General features: G+C 46.2%; 1 protein-coding gene across 1 annotated transcript in view; it reads right to left on the bottom strand.

Moving 5' to 3' along the window:
• The window catches only part of LOC144580889 (uncharacterized), a 41,550-nt gene extending 23,770 nt beyond the window's left edge, over window positions 1-17,780 (bottom strand). Inside the window, 2 exon segments of the mRNA XM_078361272.1 lie at window positions 14,793-14,885; window positions 17,742-17,780. The gene's annotated coding sequence lies outside the window, so the exon portion shown is untranslated.
• Window positions 17,781-23,211: the final 5,431 nt, after the last annotated feature.

The following is a 23,211-nucleotide window of genomic DNA, read 5'->3' as shown; positions in this document are numbered from 1 at the left end:
AGAATCCGGCCGGGGCGGCAGTGTTCAGTATTGTAAAGATACCCACGGTATGGCAGGCTTGGGGCAAGAGTCACTCCTCCTGAAAAGGAGTTGCAGTACCTTGCATCCAGTTCTTGTGGAAAGCTGGCCTCAGGTTGGGAAGCCTGTGAGTGTCTGAGGGCTTAAAACCCCTTTGGTATAATTGTGCCTAGGTGGCTGTATACCTTGTCAGCTGGGTTGCTATGTACTGACTCAAAGCATCCTCCTACAGAAACCGTTGGGAGCTGCCAGCAGGTGGCTGTATACCCTGTTAGTTCTTTAGCTACTGTGCTGACTCAAAGCATCCTCCTATGGAATTCCTAAAAGTAGCCTGCCCCTAGGTAAGAGATGGTGCACCTTGCACCCTCTTCACTGCACACAGCCCACCTCCTTTCCTCGGTGACCTAATCGAGATAAACCCCTTGCTGTGCACTGCCCACCTCCTAGCCTAGGTGACCTAATGGGGGTGGACCCCTTGTTTATTGCTCACATGACTGTCGTGACTATCCTTTAAGATGACCTCACATACTACTCTACCCCCAACCTATACCCAATAAATACAGACGCTCCTGGATGTTCGGAGCCCCACCTGTCTCCGCTTGTAAGTGGCGCCCACTTGTGCTTTCTTCATCCTTCTGTGTCTTGTCTCTTTACTTATCGGAACCAGTGCCTCTGCACAGCGGTAGGGTCTACCCCACGTCGATGTAGGGCCAAACCCTACACACACAGCCTTGACACTCAGTACTGCACACAGATTACTATCACCTGGGACACTATCGCTATTACTGAGGATGGGTTCTATCCCATCAGAATCAGAATCCCCGTAAAGCAGCACAAATATTCTATTTGCAAAATGCCTCTGTCTCTAATGTGAAGCCAGGGTTGAGCTCCACTCAGAGCGGGTGAGCCCAGCACAGCCCAGTGTTCTCTGTTCTCCCCTTAGGCCTTGTTCTCATCAGGAGCCAAAGAGTCAATGGCAAAGGCAGAAAAATGATCACACAGAACAGGCAACATGCACCAAAAGTGGGGTGAAGGTTGGGCTATGGAAAAGAAATCCTGGAGTCCCCAAGTCATTAAGCTAAAGGGAGAAGTCAAGCTGGGAACTGCTTAGTAAACCGGACTCCCCTTCTATTCAAAGTCGCCCCTCTTCTCCCTGACACACATGCCTATCTGAGTGCATCCTTTGGAAAGGCTAATTTTAATCAGAAATTTAAAGGAAGAACTCAGTGCAGCAGCTCATGCCTATAATCCCAAGACACTGGGCAGCCAAGGCAGGCAGTTAACTTGCGGTTAAGAGATGGAGACCAGCCCAGCCAACGTGGCAGAACATGGGCAACAGAGCGAGACTTCATCTAAAAAAAAAGAAAGAAACTCAAAAGATTGCAACCATTTGTGCCTCACTGATCTGTGACATGGAAGCCCCCTGCCTGCTTGAGGTCTTCCTGCCTTTGCTTAAAGTTGTACCAGCTTTTCAGACCAAACCAATGTGCTTCTTACATATATTGATTGATGTCTGTCTCCCTAAAATGTATAAAATTAAGCAGTGCCCCGACTACCTTGGACAAATGTCATCACGACTTCCTGAGGCTGTGTCACAGGTGCGTCTTCAACCTTGGCAAAATAAACTTTTTTTTTTTGAGACAGAGTTTTATTCTTGTTGCCCAAACTAGAGTGCAATGACACAATCTCAGCTCACTGCAACCTCCGCCTCCCAGATTCAAGCACTTCTCCTGCCTCAGCCTCCTGAGTTGTTGAAATTATAGGCATGCGCCACCATGTCTGTGTGTGTGTGTGTGTGTGTGTGTGTGTGTGTTTAGTAGAGAGAGCATTTCACTATGTTAGCCAGGCTGGTCTTGAACACCTGACCTCAGGTGATCCGTCTACCTCAGCCTACAGGATTGCAGAGCTCAGGGGAGAGGCCAGCAAGGCATGTGGAGCCGTGTAGGTGGGTTAAAGCCAATGAGAGGATAAGGTTCATGGTGATTCGAGTCTAATACCCTTTTTCCCTCTTCTTGTGCTTTAAAAAAAAATTTGAAGGACTGGAATCCATTTAAAATTTGAGTTAAAACTAGGCACTGGCTGAATTCGATGGCTCACTCCTGTAATCCCAGCACTTTGGGAGGCCAAGGTGGGCGGATCACAAGGTCAGGAGATGGAGATTATTCTGGGAAACGTGATAAATCCCTGCCTTTACTAAAAATACGAAAAATTAGCCAAGTGTGGTGGTGGGTGCTTGTAACCCCAGCTACATGGGAGCCTGAGGCACAATAGCTTTAACCCAGGAGGTGAAGGTTATAGTGAGTCAAGATCACGCCACTGCACTCCACTCCAGCCTGGGTGACAAAATGAGACTCCATCTAAAAAACAAAAAGCAAAAACAAAAAAAAGAAAAGAAAAGTCACACGGTGTATTTTGTCAGTCACTGCAGGATTCAGTGTCACTCGGACTGAGCTTTTCTGGTCTTATTCCTCCCCTCTATGTTACAGGTGGGCTCACTGAGACATTTCACCAAGTTCTCCTGAGAACCCCTGAGGTGAATAAGAAGATGCGACTGATTCCCATGTGATGGCCTAAAAGGGCCAATAGGCTGCCTTGGTATTCCTCTTCTGGAAAACTCCAAGACCAGCTGGGAGTGGTGGCTCACCCCTATAATCCCAGCATTTTGGGAAGTTGAGGCAGGCAGATCACTTGAGCCCAGAAATTTGAGACCCGCCTGGGCAACATGGGGAAACCCCTTCTCTACCAAAAATACTCTTAGCCAGGCGTTGTAGCAGTTGTCTTTGGTCCCAGCTACTGGAGAGGCGGACGCAAGAAGATTCACTTGAGCACAGGAGGCAGAGGTTGCAGTGATGCAAGATTGTGCCAATGCATTCCAGCCTGGGTGACAAGGTGACACTCCATCTCAAAAAAAAAAAAAAATTCCAGGACCAGTGAGGCTCGGTGGCTCACACCTGTAATCCCAGCACTTTGGGAGGCCAAGGCAGGTAGATCATGAGGTCAAGAGATTGAGACCATCCTGGCCAACATGGTGAAACCTGGTCTCTACTAAAAATATAAAAATTAGCTGGGGGGCATGGTGGTGTGCATCTGTACTCCCAACTACTTGGAGGCTGAGGCAGGAGAATCGCTTGAACCCAAGAGGCAGAGGTGTGGTACACCAAGATCGCTCCACTGCACTCCAGCCTGGTGACAGAGCAAGACTGCATCACACACACACAAAAATTCCAGGACTGAGCAAAAGAAACTTCTCTCAAGGTCTAAGGTTCTGATGGCATCAATCCCAAACGTGTAATTACTCACTTCCAGAAAAATGCTTAAAATATACACAGTTATGAACACATAACTATAGGTGTTTCACACATGGAAAACAAGGCAGCATTAGAAATGAGACCTGAGCAAATGTTTTGTTCATGAACACGTAGGCTCTGCTAAAACAAGGCCCGTTTTCAAGTTTCCAAGCCATTCCAGCTCATCTTTCAACATCTGTAGAATATTCTAGATCAGAGAGACTTGAGGGGACATTTACTTAGAAGCTCGCAGCTCAACATTTTATCAGATGACATAAAGAAAAGGGAATAGGCTACTTCAACTAAATTTTTGTTAGGGTAAAGAAAAAAGGTCCTTGATATCTTTATCAAGTACACATTATAACAACCTAAGATTGTATAGCAGGTAGTAGAAAATACTTTCAATATGTAACAAGGAGTAGAAAGCATGCAGACCTTAATGTAAACGCTATTTAACAGAGAAACAATATTAAAATGGTAATATATGTATCTAATGAAATCCTGGGTTACAGGAGAAAGATTTGAAAATATATCATACTTTGAAAACCAATGAGGCCAGGTGCGGTGAGGCTGAGGCAGGCAGATCACAAGCACAGGAGTTCACCATAGCGAAATCCTGTCTCTACTAAAAAAATACAAAAATTAGCCGGGCATAATGGCTTGCGCCTGTAATCCCCAGCTACTCCAGAGTCTGAGGCCAGAGAATTGAACCCAGGAGGTGGAGGTTGCAGTGAGGGGCGATTGTGTCACTGCACTCCAGCCAGGTAAAAAAGCAAGATGCCATCTCAAAACAAAACAACTATGATGTCAGCTGTTATGATTCTACCAAAACTTATTTCAGAAGTAATTTTTTTTGTTTAATTAAGAAACAGGCTGCGCCCGTGTTGGCTCATGCCTGTAATCCCATCACCTTGGAAGGCTGATGAGGCTGGATCACTTGAGCCCAGGAGTTCAAGACTAGCCTGGACAAATACACAAACATCTTGCTGGGCAAGGTGGCTCATGCCTATAACCCAGCACTCTGGGAGGCCAAGGCAGGCAGATGGCTTGAGGTCAGGAGTTCGAGACAAGCCTGGCCCACATGGAGAAACTCTTGTTTCTATTAAAAATACAAAAAGTTAGACGGGCATGGTGATGCATGCCCATAGTTCCAGCTACTCAGGAGGCTGAGGCAGGACAATCGCTTGACCCCAGGAGGCAGAGGTTGCAGTGAGGCAAGATCGTGTCACTGCACTCCAGCCTCTCAAAACAGGGAAAAGAAAACATTAGCAGGGCCGAGTGGGGCGCATCTGTGGTTCCCAGCTAATCTAGAGGTTGAGGTGGGAAAATCACTTGAGCCCAGGACATTGCAGCTGCAGTGAGCTGTGATCCTGCCACTGCACTCTAGCCTAGGCGACAGTAAAAATGTCTCAAAAATAATAATAAAAATTAAAATATAAAAAAACTAATGAAATGAAGAGGAACTAGGAAAAAAAAGAAAACGCATTATAAAATGAGAACAAAAGCACTTTTTTTTTTTCAGGCGGAGTTTTACTCGCTACCTAAGCTGGAGTGCAATGGCGCAATCTCCGCTCACCAACCACCACCCCCCGGGTTCAAATGACTCTCTTGCCTCAGCCTCCCGAGTAGATGGGACGCGCAACCACGCCCAGCTAATTTTGTATTTTTAGTAGAGACGGGGTTTCTTCATGTTGGTCAGGTTGGTCTCGAACTCGGTGGCTAGCTTGCTCTTTCTCCTTATCCTCTCGGAAGACACTTACTCGAGGGGATGGAATAAGATGGCTGCCTCCCGGAAAAAGACGTTTTCCATGGTTTAGAACTGGAGAGCAGGAGGGCCCGACATGCCGAGGAGGGAGGTGGGGGACATGGCGCCGTAGGCCAGGGGTGGGGTCTGCAAAATCCCAGGACCAGACAGAGGTCGCGGCCTCCAAGGGACTGGGGCTGTGGCGCTCCAGGGGCCGACGAGGGAGAGGGTGGGAGGCGCCCAGGGTGGGAATCCACTCCGGGGTGGACTTTAAAAAGCACAGGATGGGAGGAGGGGTCAGGAAACGGTTTTGAACAGGAAAACTACTAGACAGACACCGTGTACAAGGCTCCGTAGCATAAAGACCGGGACGGGACTAGCCTCAGACTAACTTTAAACCTAAGAGGAGGCCGGACATGGTGGCTAACGCCTGTAATGCCAGCACTTTGGGAGGCAGAGGCGGGTGGATCACGAAGTCAAGACGTCTCAATTTGCTCTGGGTGGAGGAAGGGGGGCAGAAATATCCAGGTCTCTGGGGACCCCACGTCCTGAGCATAGGAGAGCCGGGGACCTATGACGGGCCGACTTACTACCGACAGTGCGAAACTCACTGGTTGCAGTGTGACCGTCACTGAGGTGATCTGCTTCCGGGTTTGAGGGAATCCGCAACTCTGGAAAAAAGCCAGGTCTGGGAGGAGCCCCAAGGAAATGGGCGGGGCCTGGGTAAAATAGGGCGGGGCGTGGAGGATAAAGGATCAAACTGTCGCCCAAGTTGGAGTGGAGTGACCTAGTCTTGGCTCACCGCAGCCTCGACCTATGGGTCTCAATTTATCCTCTTGTCTCAGCCTCCTGATTAGCTAGGACTACAGGCACGCACTACGACACCTGGCTAATTTTTTATATTTTTTTGCAGAGATGAGGTTTGACCATATTACCCAGGCTGATCTCTTAACTACTGGGCTCAGAGGACCCACCCATCTTGGCCTCCCAAAGTGCTAGATTACAGGTGTGAGTCACCGCGCCCGACCAAGTTATTGCCTTTTTAAAAAACAACAGTTAGTGACATAACTTATCCCAGGCCTTAGCTCTCCACACCCCAGATGTTTTCCCTAGGAAAGTCCCTGGAGCTAAGCACAGGATTGACCCTCACCGTCTGGAATCAATGGGAAACAAATGAAGTTTCTTTTTTGTTCTGTCGGGCGTCAGCATGAAATTCCACATTGCAACCAGGCAGTTTCACATTTCATATTCCAGTTTGCAACCCTTTCACAGATAACCCTAGGGCTTTCTAATTAAATTGCTAAAATTAACATTTATGTAATTATATATTTTAGAGAGTGAATCAATGTTGTCCAAGCTAGAATGCAGGGGCACGATGTTGGCTCAAGGCAGCCTCCAACTCCTGGGCGCAAGTGGTCCTTCCACCTCAGCCTCCGGTGTAGCTGGGCATACAGGTTCACACCCCACCGTAAACTTAAATTTTTTTTTTGAGATACTGTTTCATTCGTGTCACTCAGACTATAGTGCATTGGCACGATCTCGGCTCACTGCGACTTCTGCCTCCCAGGTTCAAGTGATTCTCCTGCCTGAGCTTACCAAGTAGCAGGGGATTACTGGTGCCCGCCACCATGTCCAACTAATTTTTTGCATTTTTAGTAGAGACTGGGTTTTCTATGCAGATCAGGCTGTTCTCCAACTGTGGACCTCAACTGATCTACCCGCCTTGGCCTCCGAAAGTGCTGGGATTACAGGCGTGAGCCACTGCTCCCGGCCGGTAAGCTTAAAATGAACTGCAATAGCAGGAATTGTCAGAGATGTCATCACCAACGGACTTTGCCCTGCCCTGGCAGGGTCCCAGTGTGCAGACTGCTGAGTCACTCCATCCGCACATCCAGGACTCTCCAAATCCGAAAAAACGGGGGTGCTGGGAGCAAGGCGGAGGGAAGCGCACGTCCCTCCCTATCCCGCCCTGGCACCACCCCCATCTTACCATGGCTCTGCCCTAGCCCTGCCCGGGGCCTCCCCTACCGGCGCCCAGATTCCAGCTGACCCGAAGCTGATCTTGCACGGTGGCAGCACCGAGATTTTCCCTTTGTTTAGATTAAATCTGCGCTCCCCAGCTCTCCCCCGCTTCTGTACTCAGGATCTGAGGGGCAGCACAGACCTTAAAATCCCCGCACTGCTCCCTCCACCCCAAGTAAATTCAGGCTTCTCTGTGAGAGTCCGGCAACCGTTTTCCTGCGTGTTAAAATCCGCTCGGAGGCCGGTCCTGTCCCCAGCGTTTCTGCCATAGGGCCATGTAGACAGCTCTTACCATGGAGTTGCTTCAAATCCTTCTATGACACCTACATCCGCCCTGGGCCACGTGAAGTCCTCATCCACTACTCCCTTCCGTGAGGCCCCCAAAGCCTTGCCCTCCCTGGCCCCTGGAGCACAGCACCCCAGCCCCAAACCCAGGGAGGCTGCATCCTGTGTTTGGTCCTAGCATCCTGCAGACCCTCCCCACTGATAATTCGCCGTCTTCCCTTTCCTTTCTTGATCCTGGCCCTTCTGATCACCAGGCGTCCTCTTCCTGGCCACCTCTCCTCCTGACCCCGTGTTGGGAAGGTGATCAAGGTCTGTCTGTTCGCCTCCAAATGTTCTTGTGGTCCATTCAAAATGAGCTTTTCCAGAGGTGGGCATCTTATTCCAGTCTCCTCCTTTATGTGACCATCATGTTGGCCAGGCTGTTCCTGAACTCGTGACCTTAGATAATATGCCGAACTTAATATCCCAAAGTGCTGGGATTACAGGCATGAGTTACCTCACCTGGCTTTTTTTTTTTTTTTGAGAGTCTTGGTCTGTGGCTTGGGCTGGAGTATGGCGGCGTGATCTGACCTCACTAACTGCTGGGTCCACCTGCTGGGTTAAAGGAATTCTGTCTCAGCCTCCTGTGTAGCCGGGGCTACTAGCGCACACCGCCACACTCAGCTAATTTTTGCATCTTAAGGTGTTATTACTAAATAATGTAAAAGTTAAATTAAAAAATTTGTACACTAGGCCGGGCGCGGTAGCTCAGGCCTATAATCCCAGAACTTTGGGAGGCCGAGGTGGGTGGATCACGAAGTCAAGAGATCGAGACCATCCTGGTCAACGAGGTGAAACCCCGTCTCTACTAAAAATACAAAAATTAGCTGGGCATGCTGGTGCGCGCCTGTAGTCCCAGCTACTCGGGAGGCTGAGGCAGGAGAATTGCTTGAACCCAGAAGGCAGAGGTTGCCGTGAGTCGAGATCGTGCCATTGCACTGCAGTCTAGGTAACAACAGTGAAACTCCGTCTCAAAAAAAAAAAAAAAATTGTACAGTAAAAAGGATTCTGGTAAGCTCAGGTTACTTTATTATTGAAGAAAGAAGTATCTTTTATAAAGTGACTGGAGACTAAATGTACAGAGTTTATAAGCCTATAGTAGTTGTGGGTAACCCCCCATATAGGCACCGAGGAATGAGAACTAAGCAGAACCCTGGCACAGTTAGAGCTTGAGGAATATCTCAATTTAGAGTGTTACTACTCAGCTATTTCCTTTTATATAATCCTTTACATAATCATATATTAGTTTATAGAAATAGGGCTTGACGAATCCCTTTATCTAATCCTCTATATATAATCATATAATAGTTGATAGTATGAGTGTCTAAAGAATATTTCCCTACATATATACCTATAATTATATCTTAGATCATAATCGGAGGAATGCCTAGAGTGGACACAGTACAGAGCATGAATTAAGGAAAAAGCAGCTTATAATCACAGGAATGCCTACAGCAGACGCAGTGCAGAGCATGATTTAAGGGAAAATAGTTCTGCCAGGACAAGAATCCATGGCCCACGTGGCAGCATTCAGTATCTTAAAGATACCCACTGTATGGCAGGCTTGGGGTGAGAGCCACTCCTCCTGATAAAGGAGTTGTAGGACCTTGCTCCACTTCTTGTGGAAGGCTGCCCTCAGACCAGCAATCCACCTTGGTGACTGTGAGCATTATCACCTCTTGCTACTGTGCTGCTTGAAAAGCATCTTCCCATAGAACCCATTGGAAGCTGCCAGAAGGCGATAACTTTGACAGCTCTGTCACTGCTATGTGACTTAAAGCATCCACCTATAAATCTTCTTACAAGTAGTTTCCCATACATAGAAGTATCGCACACTGCACCCTCTTCACTGCGCACGGCCCACCTTCAAGCCTCGGTGACCTAATGGAAATGGACCTCTTACTGCACATGGCCCTTGCCTTCCTGAGAACAGGCCCCTTGCTGTGCATTGTCAACCTCCTGGCCTAGGTGACCTAATGAAGTGGACCCCATGTTTTATTGCTCATGACCCTATCACTATCGTTAAAGATGATTTCACTCACTACCCTGCCCCCTAACCTATACATAATAAATACTCATGCTTCTGGACATTCGGGGCCTTGCCTGACTCCGCTTATAGGTGGCGTGGTCCCCTGAGCCCAGCTGCGTTTTCTTTGTACTTCTGTGTCCTGGCTCTTTATTTCTCGGATCCTGTGCCTCAGCACAGCATGAGGCTCACCCCACGACCCTGTGGGCCTCAGCCCTACAGTAGTGTACAGCTACTTCACGTTCAGGCCTTCACGTTCATTCACCACCCACCGACTCACCAGAGCAACTTATATCATAGACCTGCAAGCTTCATTGAAAAGCGCCTTATACATATGTACCATTGTTTAACTTTTCATACCATATAATTACCTTTTCTATGTTTACACATGTTTTGAGTTACAAGTATTTACCATTGTGTTATCGTTGCTCACAGTGTTTACTATATAACATGCTGTATAGGTTTCTGGCAATAGGCTGTACCATGTATGCTCCGCGTGTAATAGGTTATATTATCTCAGTTTATGTAAGTACAGTCTATAAAGATAACACTGAAAACACGTTTCTCAGGAGAAATCCCTATTAAGTGACACATGATTTTATGTGCATATAACGTATGCACATCCTTTACATCCTCTCAAATACTTTAAATTGCCCCTTGCTTCCCATATATTTTAAATCATCTCTTGATGACTTACATTAACTCAAGAAATGTAAATTTCTAAATAGTTACACTATATTGTTTTCCTGTATTATTTTTGTTGTTTTATTGCTATTTTTATAGGCTTCTCTCTCATTTTTTTTCAGACATAGTTTCACTGTGTGGCCGGGTTAGAGTGCAGTGGTGTAATCTCGGCTCACTGCCATTCAAGCAATCCTCCTGCCTCAGCCTCCTGAGTAGCTGGGACTATAGTCACAGGGCACCGTGCCCAGCTAATATTTGTATTTTTAGTAGAGATCGGGTCTCACCATATTGGCCACGATGGTCTCGATCTCTTGACCTTGTGATCTGCCTAGCTCAGCCTCCCAAACTGCTGGGATTACAGACATGAGCCACCGCGCATGATCTGGCTTCTCTCTTTTTAAAAAATTATTTTGGCTGGGAACGGTGGCTCATGCCTGTAATCCCTTCACTTTGGGAGACCAAGGCAGGTAGATCACCTGAGGTCGGGAGTTTGAGATCAGCTTGACCAACATGGGGAAACCCTGTCTCTACTAAAAACACAAAATTAGCTGGGTGTGGTGTCACTTGCCTGTAATCCCAGCTACTTGGAAGGCTGAGGCGGGAGAATTGCTTGAACCTGGGAGGTGGAGGGTGCGGTGAGCCGAGATTGTGCCATTACATTCCAGCCTGGGCAACAAGAGTGAAACTCCATAAAAAAAAAAATTTATTTCAGGCCAGGCGCAGTGGCTCAAGCCTGTAATCCCAGCACTTTGGGACGCCGAGGCGGTTGGATCATGAGGTCAAGAGATCGAGACCATCCTGATCAACATGGTGAAACCCCATCTCTACTAAAAATGCAAAAAATTAGCTGGGAATGGTAGCGCATGCCTGTATTCCCAGTTATTCAGGAGGCTGAGTCAGGAGAACAGGAGAATTGCCTGAACCCAGGAGGCGGAGGTTGTGGTGAGCCGACGTCATGCCATTGCACTCCAGCCTGGGTAACAAGAGCGAAACTCAATCTCAAAAAAAAAAAAAATGTGTGCAAACACTTGGTAAATTTTGGAAAAAGAGTTCAGGAAGGCCGGGCATGATGGCTCACACCTGCAATCCCAGCACTTTCGGAGGCTGAGGCAGGTATATTACTTGAGGCCAGGACTTCGAGACTGGCCTGGCCAACATGGTGACCCCCGTCTCTACTGAAATACAAAAATTAGCCGGCTGTGGTAGCACATTCCTGTAATCCCAGCTACTCAGGAGGCTGAGGCAGGAGAATCGCTTGAACCTGGGAGGTGAAGGTTGCAGTGATCCAAGATCGTGCCAGCCTAAGCCACAGAGCGAGACTCCATCTCAAAACAAAGAGTTCAGGAAGAGGAAATCTCTTCTACCTGAATTTAGATTCCATTTGAAGCTAAACAAGTGAGTCACTATTTCTAAGTCATAAATCTTAATGACTGGGAAAAGTATGGCATGTTCAGACACAGACATTAGTGATAGAGGGTGTTTTATTCCATCCCTTTTAAAACATAAAATCAACCTAAATATCTGACAGCAGGCAGTTAAAAAACAATTTAAAAATCTGTTTCTCTTCCACGTTTTGGACCTGGCTACATTCAGGGAGATTTTCTCATCATGATCCTCCCATAAAGCCTGCAGGGAGTCTTGTGCAGCAGCTATGTTGGGTAAAAAGGGTATATTTTGGTTGTGGTGGTTGCTGTTTTTGAGACGGACTCTCGCTCTGTTGCCCAGGCTGGAGTGCAGTGGCATGATCGTGGCTCACTGCAAACTTAACCTACAGGTTCAAGCAATTCTCGTGCCTTGGCCTCTGGAGTTGGCTGGGATTACAGACGCCTGCCACCATGCCCAGCTAAGTTTTGTATTTTGTTTTAGTCACACCTGTAATCCTGGCACGTTGGGAGGCCAAGGCAGGTGGATCACTTGACGTCAGAAGCTCAAGACCAGCCTGGGCAGCATGGTGAAACCCAGTCTCTACTAAAATTACAAAAATTAGTCCTCTGTGTGGCATGCACCTGTAATCCCAGCTACTTGGGAGACTGAGGTGGGAGGATGGCTTGAGGCGGGGAGGCAGAGGTTGCGGCGAGCTGAGATCATGCCACTGCACCCCAGCCTGGGTGACGAAAAAAAAAAAAAGTGCTGCTGAAGAAGGAAACTTGTTTTTAGTATATTCTTCTTAGGTAATATGCTAAAATGACATTCTTTTCCTTGGTTACAATTAGGTCATCCATTAGTTTTAGTAGATTCAGCTCACTCTTCCCTTCCCGTACCACTCTCGTGTGTGTGTGTGTGTGTGTGTGTGTGTGTGTGTGTCTCTGCCTTTTCCCTCTGCTTCTGGTCTCTGTTCAGGCATCCTGTGGAGTGATGACTGGCTACAGCACAGACAAGCCCCCTTTTCCTTCCTTTGAATTCTAAGAAGTATATCCCATGTTTACTAATAATTATGATGTTTCATGACATGTTCTTGCTTGATAGAGCAATTTATTTTTGTCCTGATTTTTAATACTCCAGTAACTTCCTAATGCATTTTTATTTACCCTTAATATATTAAATGAATATGTAATATAATGAACTTTCTAATTATGTATCACTATTTTATTAATGGAATAAATTAACGAATTTCACTGGGCTTTTGTTAATATCTAATGTCTACATTTAAATCGACATAAAATGAACATATTTATAGGCAAGGGGTAGTGGCATGTGCTTATTATCCTAGCTTCTCCAGAGGCTGAGGTAGGAGGATCGCTTTAGCCCAGAAGTTTGAAACCACCCTGGGCAACCTAGTGAGACCCCCAGCTCAATATTTTAAAAACTATTAGTCATATTTTTCGATATGAGTATTTAATAGAGATTGGAGTTCAACTTTCTATATATTTTTATGGTCTACCATTTTCTATACCTTGATATAGATTCATGTTTATAAACTAAGTACAATTAATTAATTTATTTTTTTTAAGACGGAGTTTCGCTCTTGTTACCCAGGCTGAAGTGCAATGGCGTGATCTCAGCTCACCGCAACCTCCACCTCCTGTGTTCAGGCAATTCTCCTGCCTGAGTCTCCCGAGTAGCTGGGATTACAGGCACGCACCACCATGCTCAGCTAATTTTAGTATTTTTAGTAGAGACGGGGTTTCACCATGTTGACCAGGATGGTCTCGATCTCTTGACCTCATGATCCACCCACCTCAGCCTCCCAAAGTGCTGGGATTACAGGCTTGAGCCACAGCGCCCGGCCAAACTAAGTACAATTTATATATACATTTTTATTTTTATACACATGGTGACATGCACATTTGCATAAATAGCTGTGAAAGCTGGGCATGATGGTGTGTGCCTTTATCACCAGGTATTTGAGAGGCCGAGGAGGGAGTTCAAGGCTATAGTGTGCTATGAATAAGCCACCACACTGCCATCTGGACACACAGTGAAACTCTGTCTCTAAAAATTTTAAAAGGAAATTATGACAAATATCTTAAAAAATAGGACACTGAGGCCAGGCACAGTAATTCACATCTGCAAAAGTCACCTGCAAAAATAAAGTGGTAATTTAGACTTTCCTAGGTAAGTTAGACTGAGGGAAGACACGGGTGAGTACGAGCAAACATGACAGGCAGGACGCTTCAGACTCAGAGAACTGACATCTCCAATGCCCGATGAGTATAAGGAAAAATTCTCCTCAAATCTTGCTTTTCCTCTACTGTCACGCCACAACAATCATCGACACAGAAGAAGACTTCTGTGACTAAATGTGTGTGAGTTCTTTCCCCACGCACCAAGCAGCTGGGTATCCTCCAATGTAATTCCGACACTGTCTACCTGGAGACAGTGTCAGATCGCACAGGTGGATGGCTCCGTCTCCAAGACTGCCTCCGCACACACCAGTCTCAAGTCCAGGCCTTCAGAACTTCTGACTGTCCAGCTTCAAACTGGGATTCCCATGATCCCCTCTTTGGGTTCAATTAATTTGCTGGAGTGGCTCACAGAACTCAGGGAAACACTTACTTACCTTTACCCAGTTTATTATAAAGCATATTGAAGAGGCACCTATGCCACCCAGAAACTCATGGAACCTTGCCCTATTGGGTTTTTTTTTGAGATGGAGTTTCGCTCTTGTTACCCAGACTGGAGTGCAATGGCACGATCTCCACTCACTGCAGCCTCCGCCTCCTGGGTTCAAGCAATTCTCCTGCCTCAGCCTCCCGAGTAGCTGGGACTGCAGGCACGCACCACCATGCCCAGCTAATTTTTGTATTTTTAGTAGAGACGGGGTTTCACCTTGTTGACCAGGATGGTCTCGATCTCTTGACCTTGTGATCTACCCTTGTGAGCCTCCCAAAGTGCTGGGATTATAGGCATGACCCACCTCGCCCGGACAGCCCTGCTGGGTTTTTATGGAAGCCCGTGAAATCAACATTCCTTCTACGTGGGTACAGGGTGGGAAGCTCTTCGAGGAGGGTCTGAAGACCCACACCAGAAAAGCAGGGGAACATCAGAGTGAAAGGAAGGCAGGAGAAGATCAGCGGCCTGCCCCTGAGGCCTAACATACCCAATATTACAATAAATGACTGTAACAAGGGCTATGGAGGTTACAAGCCGGGAACCATGGACAGAAACCAATATATATCATAACACCACATGTGGCATTTCAAAAAGGAAGGAGACACAGAGCAGTCCACTGAGAATATCACTGTACCTGAGTCAGAGTCATTCCTGACTCCTCCTTTCCTCTTCCTCCTCTTCCAGGCTACTTCCTTAGGTGAGATGAAAGAGACATTACAAGCTAATCCTGAAAATCAAAGATAATTTTTTAAAAAAGAAGTTAATCCAGAATGTTCAAAATATGCTGTGTATTGTTCAAAATCAACACACCCACTCCCCGTGCTATAACCACACACAAAGAGGAAAGAACTCACCCTGTGGAAAGATGGCCCTCTACTGCCTACAGCACCAGGGACAACGCAAAGAAAGATCTACAGGAAGAACAAATGAGTTTTTGAGTTCTTCAAAACTCACTCCCTCCTGGAGAAGACCACGCATATGCTGTAGCAGTGGGGAGCTGGGCTGGACTGAGCTCCCCTTCGGGACACAGACCTATCCCTGATCAAAGCTCTTGCAGAGCACAGCCCCGCTCACCTCTCTGTGGATCACAGACTGATCTCAGTCTTCAGAAATGGAGACACAGCAGCCTGATGTTCAATGACAAATAGAGATTAGAATCATGTGGGACACTGTAAATATTAGTGAGACTGCGCTTGAACTTATGTGCCTGGGAACCTCTGGAAAGGAGGCATAAGAGATGTACTTGCAAAATGCCTCAGCACTCTAATGTGAAGCCAGGGTTGAGCTCCACTGAGAGAGGACAAGCCCAGAACAACCCCCACCTTCTGGCTCTGCTCTCCCCTTGGGTCCTTGTTGTCACCGGGATCCAGAAAGTGGACAGCAAAGGAGTAGAAAGAAACATCCAGGGCAGGCAATATGGACCAGAGGGGAAGAGGGTGTGACGGGGGAGTGTCACAGAAATCTCCACTGAGAAGCTGATGTCAGAACCCAGACCTAGAAAAGGAAGGGTGTTTGTCACCTGCAACTGAGAGGCCAGAAAGTTCTAGGAGGAGGGACAGCCCAGGTGAAGGCCCTGACACGGGAGCAACGTCAGCTCCCAAAAAAGGAAATAGGCCTGTGTGGCTGCAGCAGAGGGAGCCAGGAGGACACTGGCAGGAAATGAGATCAGAGAGGTCCTGGGGGCATAGATCAGAGAAGGCTGGAGGCCTTTAAAAACTTTTCTCCCTGACCTGAAAAGAACGGGAAATTCTAGTTCCTCACCCATTTTAAGCAATCATGTAATTCTTTCCTTTACGTTATTCCTTAAAACACTTTCAAGCAAGGAACCATCTCCTAGATTTTAAGATATGCCAATAAGTTCACCTAAGCTTCCAGGAGTATGGGGTCACCCTTACCTGAGATATGCAGGACTGCGGGGGAGCATGCGTGGGAGAACTCAGAAAGTCACTAGCGGACATGTAAGTATGGAGATGTCTGTTGGATGTCCCAGCAGAGAGTTGAGTAGATAACTGGACACATAATTCTAGAAATTAGGGGTGAGGTCTCCAAGCGATGGAAACATAAAGTTGGGGTTTAAAGCCATGAGCTGACATGATAAAGGCAGCAGACGTGGACAGAGATGAAAAGCGGTTAGAGGACGAAGCCGTGGGCCACTTCCACATTCAAAAAACGCTGAATCCAGACACAGCAGAAGAGAAAAATGGTAACAGATAAAGATGACATCAAGAAAATGGAAGCAAAGAGCAGGGACAAAGCCTTCCCAGTAGGGGCCTTGAGACAGGGGGGTGAGCCTGTTACAACTATCTTCCCTTCACCGAGAAAGGAAAAAACCAAACTGGTTTTATTGCTCTCATGCTCAACAGAAAATACTTTACTTCTGGTCAAGAAAATGTGTGTTTTTCCCTACACTGCAGACTTCCACCTGGGAATCCTAAAACTTAACTCAATGCTTACACTCAATGACTTATCTATAAGGAGACAGTGTCAGATCCCACAGGTGAAGGCTTCAGTCCCACAAGACTACCCTTCACCTTACAAGCTTACACAAGTAGTATTTGTCACCTCTACTTCTGACCGACCAGATAAACACCATGGTTCCCAAATCCCCCACTACATTCAATTAGTTTTCTAGAGCTGCTATTCCATCTGGCTGTTTCTCTACAATCTTTGTAATACGCTTTAAAACAAACGAGTAAAACCTCTGTGAGCCGCTCTGGCAAATTAATGACTGAGGAGGGTCATGGGAATCTTCAATTCATAGCCAAGTGGCTTAGAAGTTCGGGCTCCAACCTGGGACTTGTAACCGACATGTGAAGTAGGAAAGCCTTCTGGAACTGAGCCTTCAACCTGTGGGATCTCACGCTTACTCCAGGTAGAGCTGTCAGAAGTGAGACAGATTACGGGTCACCTCGTTGGTGTCTGATGAACTGCTTGTTACTGCGGAGAAATCCCCACACATTCCGTGACCAGAGGCGAAGTATCCTGTGTTCAGGGTTTACTAGTACATTGAATTTGAGAGGAGGAAAGACAACCGTTTTTCCTCTGGAAGAGCACATTTTCCAGCGGGTGCAATTCGGAACGGAAAAGACAGTGTCAAAAGCAAGGCCTCGTCACGTCCCTCAGTACAGGGTACGGAACGCGGTGACTGTGAAGAGAAAACCTGGGGAACAGAAGGGCCCAGCCCAAGGAGGACAAGGGTGGGGGTGGATTAGGAGAGGTGGGGGTTGCAAAATACCAGGGCGGGGCAGATGACGCGGCGCTGAGCTCCGATGGACGAGAAGGGCTAGGCTGGGAGGACCCACGAGGCGTGATCCACCCCGCGGTGAGGGATTTTACCTAACGCGGACCCGAGGAGAAATGGGACAAAAAGTGTCTACATGGCCCGAAGGCAGAGAGCCCAGGAACAGGACCAGCAGCCTCCGAGCGATTGTAACCTCTGAATTTCATGGCGACGTGTATATTTACCTAGTGTGGAGGGCACGGCGAGAGGATTTTAAGGTACGGAGAGCCGCCCCGCCCCGCGCGCTAACACCGGGTACAGTAGCGATGGAAGCGAATCTAATCTAGACAAAGGGGAACTCACGCGAGGCTGCAACACCGTCACCACACGCGACCCGCTTCCGAGTTTTGAGGAAACAGCAGGCGAGAGGTCACTCGGCGGGATTCACTTCCGGATATGCAGGATTCACTTCCGGGTCTGCAGAAACCGGCTTGCGGGGGATGCCGGGAACCTGGAGGAGGAGGGGTGAGGGAGCTTCGCTTTTTTCGGCCTCGTTCTGATCGCGTCTGTTTTCCAGGTTTTTGTTGTTGTTTTTGAGACGGAATCTTGCTTTGTCACCCAGGCTGGAGTACAGTGGCACGATCTTGGCTCACTGCAACTTCCGCCTTCGGAGTTCAAGTAATTATCTGCCTCAGCCTCCCGAGTAACTGGGATTACAAACGCCCGCCACTACGCGCGGCTAATTTTTGTTTTGTTGTTTTTCAGAGGGAGTTTCGCTCTTGTTACCCAGGCTGGAGTGCAATGGCGCAATCTTGGCTCACCGCAACCCCCGTCTCCTGGGTTCAGGCAATTCTCCTGCGTCAGCCTCCTGAGTAGCTGGGATTACAGGCACGCGCCACCATGCCCACCTAATTTTTTGTATTTTTTAGTAGAGACGGGTTTCACGGTGTTGACCTGGATGATCTCGATCTCTTGACCTCATGATCCACCCGTCTCGGCCTCCCAAAGTGCTAAGATTACAGGCTTGAGCCACCGCGCCTGGCCCCAGCAATTTTAAGATTTTTTTTTCCTCTAGTATAGAGCTACCTGATGGTAAGGGAGGAACGATCACCAAAGTTTTCTGCACACTGATTACATTTGTAAGGTTTCTCTCCACAATGAATTACCTGATGTTTATTCAGTATTGACTGCATACTAAAGGCTTTACCACACACATTACACTTGAAGGCTTCTCTCCTGCATGCATTTTCCAAGGTAGCAAAAGGCATGAATCACAACTGAAGACCTTTCCAAATTCATTACAATTGTAAGGTGTAATGTGTCCCTAATGTGCCTTTTGTTCTCGGGTAAGTAATGAAGAACAGATTAAGTATGGGATTGAAACTAGAGGAAGCTCTCTGGGCTGGTGAGATTGAGAAACCACTGTTGACAGACTTCTCAAACTGACCATATTCATAAACATTCACTTCGGCTTTCAACAGCTGCGATGCAGGCAGATGTGACTGAAAGCTGAATCCAAGCTGGGCTTTAAAAACAAAATTCTTGGCCGGACGTGGTGGCTCAGGCCTCTAATCTCAGCATTTTGGGAGGCCGAGGTGGGTGGATTACCTGAGGTCAGGAGTTCGAGACCAGTCTGACTAACATGGTAAAACCCCTTCTTAAAAAAAAAAAAATGCTTTTGAGATGGAGTCTTGCTCTGTCTGTCACTGAGGCTGGAGTGCAGTGGTACAATCTCAGCTCACTGCAGCCTCCGCCTCTTGGGTTCAAGAGATTCTCTTGCCCCAGCCTCCCAAAAAGCTGAGATTACAGGTGCATACCATGATATCCAGCTCTTTCTTCTGTTTTTAGTAGAGATGGGGTTTCACCACGTTGGCCAGGCTGGTCTCGGACTCCTAACCTCAGGTGGTGATCCACCTGCCTCAGCCTCCCAAAGTGTTGGGATTACAAGCGTGAGCCACAGCACCTGGCCCCATGCTGGGTTTTCAGCGGCTTCTTTGTTGTATCCCTCCTATCACACTGGTTGCTTGTACAAATAAGTTTCTTTTTGGGCCACGCGCCATGGGTCATGCCTGTAATCCTAGCACGTTGGGAAGCTGAGGCGGACAGATTACCAAGTCAGGAGTTTGAGACCAGCCTGGCCAATATGGAAAAATCCTGTCTTTATGAAAATACAGTTAGCTGGACGTGCTGATGGGCACCTGTAATCCCAGCTACTCGGGAGGTAGAGGCAGGAGAATTGCTAGAACCTGGGAGGCAGAGGTTGGAGTGAGCCAAGATAGCACCACTGCACTCCTGGGAAACAGAGCACGACTCTGTCTCAAAAATAATAATAATAAAGTTAAAAGAAACTTTTAAAAGAATCAAAAAAATCGTTCACAGGCATTCCATTGTATTTTGTTTCATGATCTTTCCACTGACATTCAGTTATGTGTATGTTTCTGGGCATCCCTGAAGCAAAAGTCTGTGACGTCATGGCTCTCATGGCTTTCCGGTGTCACTGTGTAGAATACCTGTAATACTCTCATATTAGTTTTCCCTTTGAGGAGTGATTCCTTGACACATTTAGGAAATGTAGTTAGAAGATATAGAGGAGCATAGGTTTCTGATTAATTATGAATGGTGAATAAATATTTCATGTCCTAACCATAACCACTAATTTTTAGGAACATGAAAGAATGGAGTCATTAGTAAAAAATGAGTAACTACATATGATTCAAATTTAATACTAGGAAGTCTAGTTTCAATCAACCAATGACCAAAACACAATGCACAACCCTATGTTAGTCCTGAAGGAAGGATTTTTCTACTGTGACCCCAACGTACATACTAATTGGCAGAAAACATATAGATGTGTCGTAATTGTAAGACGAAAAAAATTCTACATATTTACAGCATATTTACTGTGTACAAATAAATGCCGAAACATTGCATGATGTAATGGAAATTAATCCACAACAAACTTACATAAGACATGAGCTAAATAAATGGTAGGCCAGGCATGATGACTCATGCCTGTAATTTCAGAACTTTAGGAGGCTGAGGTGGGTGGATCACCTGAGGTCAGGAGTTCGAGACCAGCCTGGCCAACATGGCGAAATATACATTCTTCTCAAGCACACACAAAGCATTCTACAAGACAGTTCACATGTTAGGTCACACAAGAAGTTTTAACAAATTAAGAAGCTTCACATTTTCCAAGTATCTTTTCCAACACAAAGTGATGAAAGTAGAAATGCAAACCCTTGAGAAAATGATAACATTCATAAATATGTGGAAAACAAACAACACGCTCGCAAATATTACGCACAGATCAAAATCCTTGGGTCTTGAGTGGGGCAAACTGACACTAAATCTAATGAAGCAGCATAAGAAACTAGAAAAGAACAAACCAAATTATAGTATATACATGTTAGAGTCTTACTCTGTTACCCAGGCTGGAGTGCAGAGGCATGATCTTAGCTCACTACAACCTCCGCCTCCTGGGTTCAACTAATTCTCTCCCTCACCCTCCCAAGTAGATGGGACTACAGGTGCACACCACCACACTTGGCTAATTTTTGTATTTTTTGTAGAGACAGGGTTTTGCCATGTTGGCCACCCTGGTCTTGAACTCCTGGTCTCAAGTTATCTACCTGCCCTGCCTCCTAAAGTGCTGGGATTACAAGCATGAGCCACCACATCTGGCCACCAAACCCAATATTAATAGAAAGAAAAAAAGATCAGAGAAGTCAATTAATACAAAAGATCAATGAAGCAAAAACTGATTTTTAAAAAAGATAAACAAAATTGAAAAACCATTAACTAGTCTAGCCAAGAGACAAAGAAAAAACCCAGTAAGTCAAATCAGAACCGAAAAAGGAGACATGACAACTGATACAAGAGAAATACAATGAATCTAAGACACTATTCGGTGCAACTGTATGCCAAGAAATTGTTAGACCTAACAGGAACAAATACATTGCTAGACACATACAACCTAACAAGACTGAGCCAAGAAGAAATAGAAAACTGAACAGACCACTTCGAAGTAATGAGATTGAATCAGTAATAAAACAGCTCCCTTCAAAGCAAAGCCCAGCGCATGATGACTTTACTGTAGAATTCTACCCAACATTTAAAGAAGAGCAATTTTTCTCAAATTCTTCCGGAAAACTGAAGAGAAGGCAATGTTTTCCAACTTATTCTATGAGGTTAGCATTACCTGGACAAAAAAAGCGGACAAGGACACAACACAAAAGAAAAGTAAGCTGGGTGCGGTGGCTCCCGCCTGCAATCCCAGCACTTTGGGAGCCTGAGGCAGGAAGATCACGAGGTCAAGAGATCGACACCATGTTGGTCAACACAGTGAAACCCTGTCTCTACTAAAAAAAATATAAAAATTAGCTGGGTGTGGCAGCACAGACCTGTAGTCCCAGCTGCTCAGGAGGCTGAGGCAGGAGAATCAGTTGAATCAAGGAAGTAGAGGTTACAGTGAGCCACAATCCCACCATTGCACTCCAGCCTGGCAACAGACAAGACTCCATCCCCAAATCTAAAGGCAATATCTCTGATAAACATAGCTGCAATAATCCTCAATAAAATGTCAGCAAACTGAATTCAGCAGCACACTGAAAACATCACTCACCGTAATTAAGTGGGATTTAAAAAAGAAGTGGGATTTATCCCAGAGATGCAAGGATGTTTCAACACAGACAAATCAATAAACATGATACATCACATCAACGAATAGAATAATTTCAAAAAAATGATCATTCCAACAGAGAAAGTACTTACTGAAATGCTACGACCTCTCACGATGAACACCCTCACCAAACTAAGTATAGAGAGAGCATACATACATCAACACAGTAAAGCTACATATGACTTTCTGTGACAATATGACAAAGACATAGTTAACGTTATACTTAATGAAGAAAGTAAAAGATTTCCCTTAAGAACTGGACAAGACAGGCCAGGCACGGTGGCTCATACCTGTAATCCCAGCACTTTCAGAGGCCAAGGTGGGTGAATCACAAGGTTAGGAGTTCCAGACCAGCCTGGCCAACATGGTGAAACCCTGTCTCTACTAAAAATACAAAAATTAGCCTGTAATCCCAGCTACTCGGGAGGCGGAGGCAGGAGAATTGCTTGAACCTGGAAGGCAAAGGTTGCGGTGAGCCTAGATCACACCACTGCACTCCAGCATGGGTGACTGAGCAAGACTCTGTCTAAAAAAAAACAAAAACAAACAAGAACAAGGATGTTCACTCTTACAAATCTTAGTCCACATGCTTTTGAACGTTGGACAAGGGAAAAAAGTAAAGTGCACCCATATTTAAAAGGAGGAAGTCACATCATCCCTGATTACAGGTGGCAAGATTTTACATATAAACATCCCAAAAGCTCTGGGAAAATCTCTTAGAGCTGATAAATTCAGTAAAGTTGCAATGTACAAAATCAACATACAGAAATTAGTAGCATACATGCCAACAGCAAACAAACTGAAAAAGAAATCAAAAGGGCAATCCCATTTACCATAGCTACAAAAAACCCCAAGGATTACATTTCATGAAGTAAGCAAAAAGTCTCTACGTAGAAAATTGTAAACAGTAATGAAAGAAGTGGAAAGGTTACACAACAAAGGAAAGACATCCATCCCGTCTCCATGGGTGGGAAAATTAATGTTATGTTGGGATCACGTTACCAAACACAATGTACAGATTCAACACATTCTCTTTCAAAATAGCAAAAGACATTGTTCACAGAAATAGAGAAAAAGAATCCTAATGCTGGCTGCGGTGGCTCACACCTGTAATTCCAGCACTTTGAGATGCCAAGATAGGCAGATCACCTG

Source organism: Callithrix jacchus, chromosome 22 (assembly GCF_049354715.1).
Source record: "Callithrix jacchus isolate 240 chromosome 22, calJac240_pri, whole genome shotgun sequence".
NCBI classification, from domain to species: Eukaryota; Metazoa; Chordata; class Mammalia; order Primates; family Cebidae; genus Callithrix; species Callithrix jacchus.
This window is presented reverse-complemented; position numbering and strand designations above follow the sequence as displayed.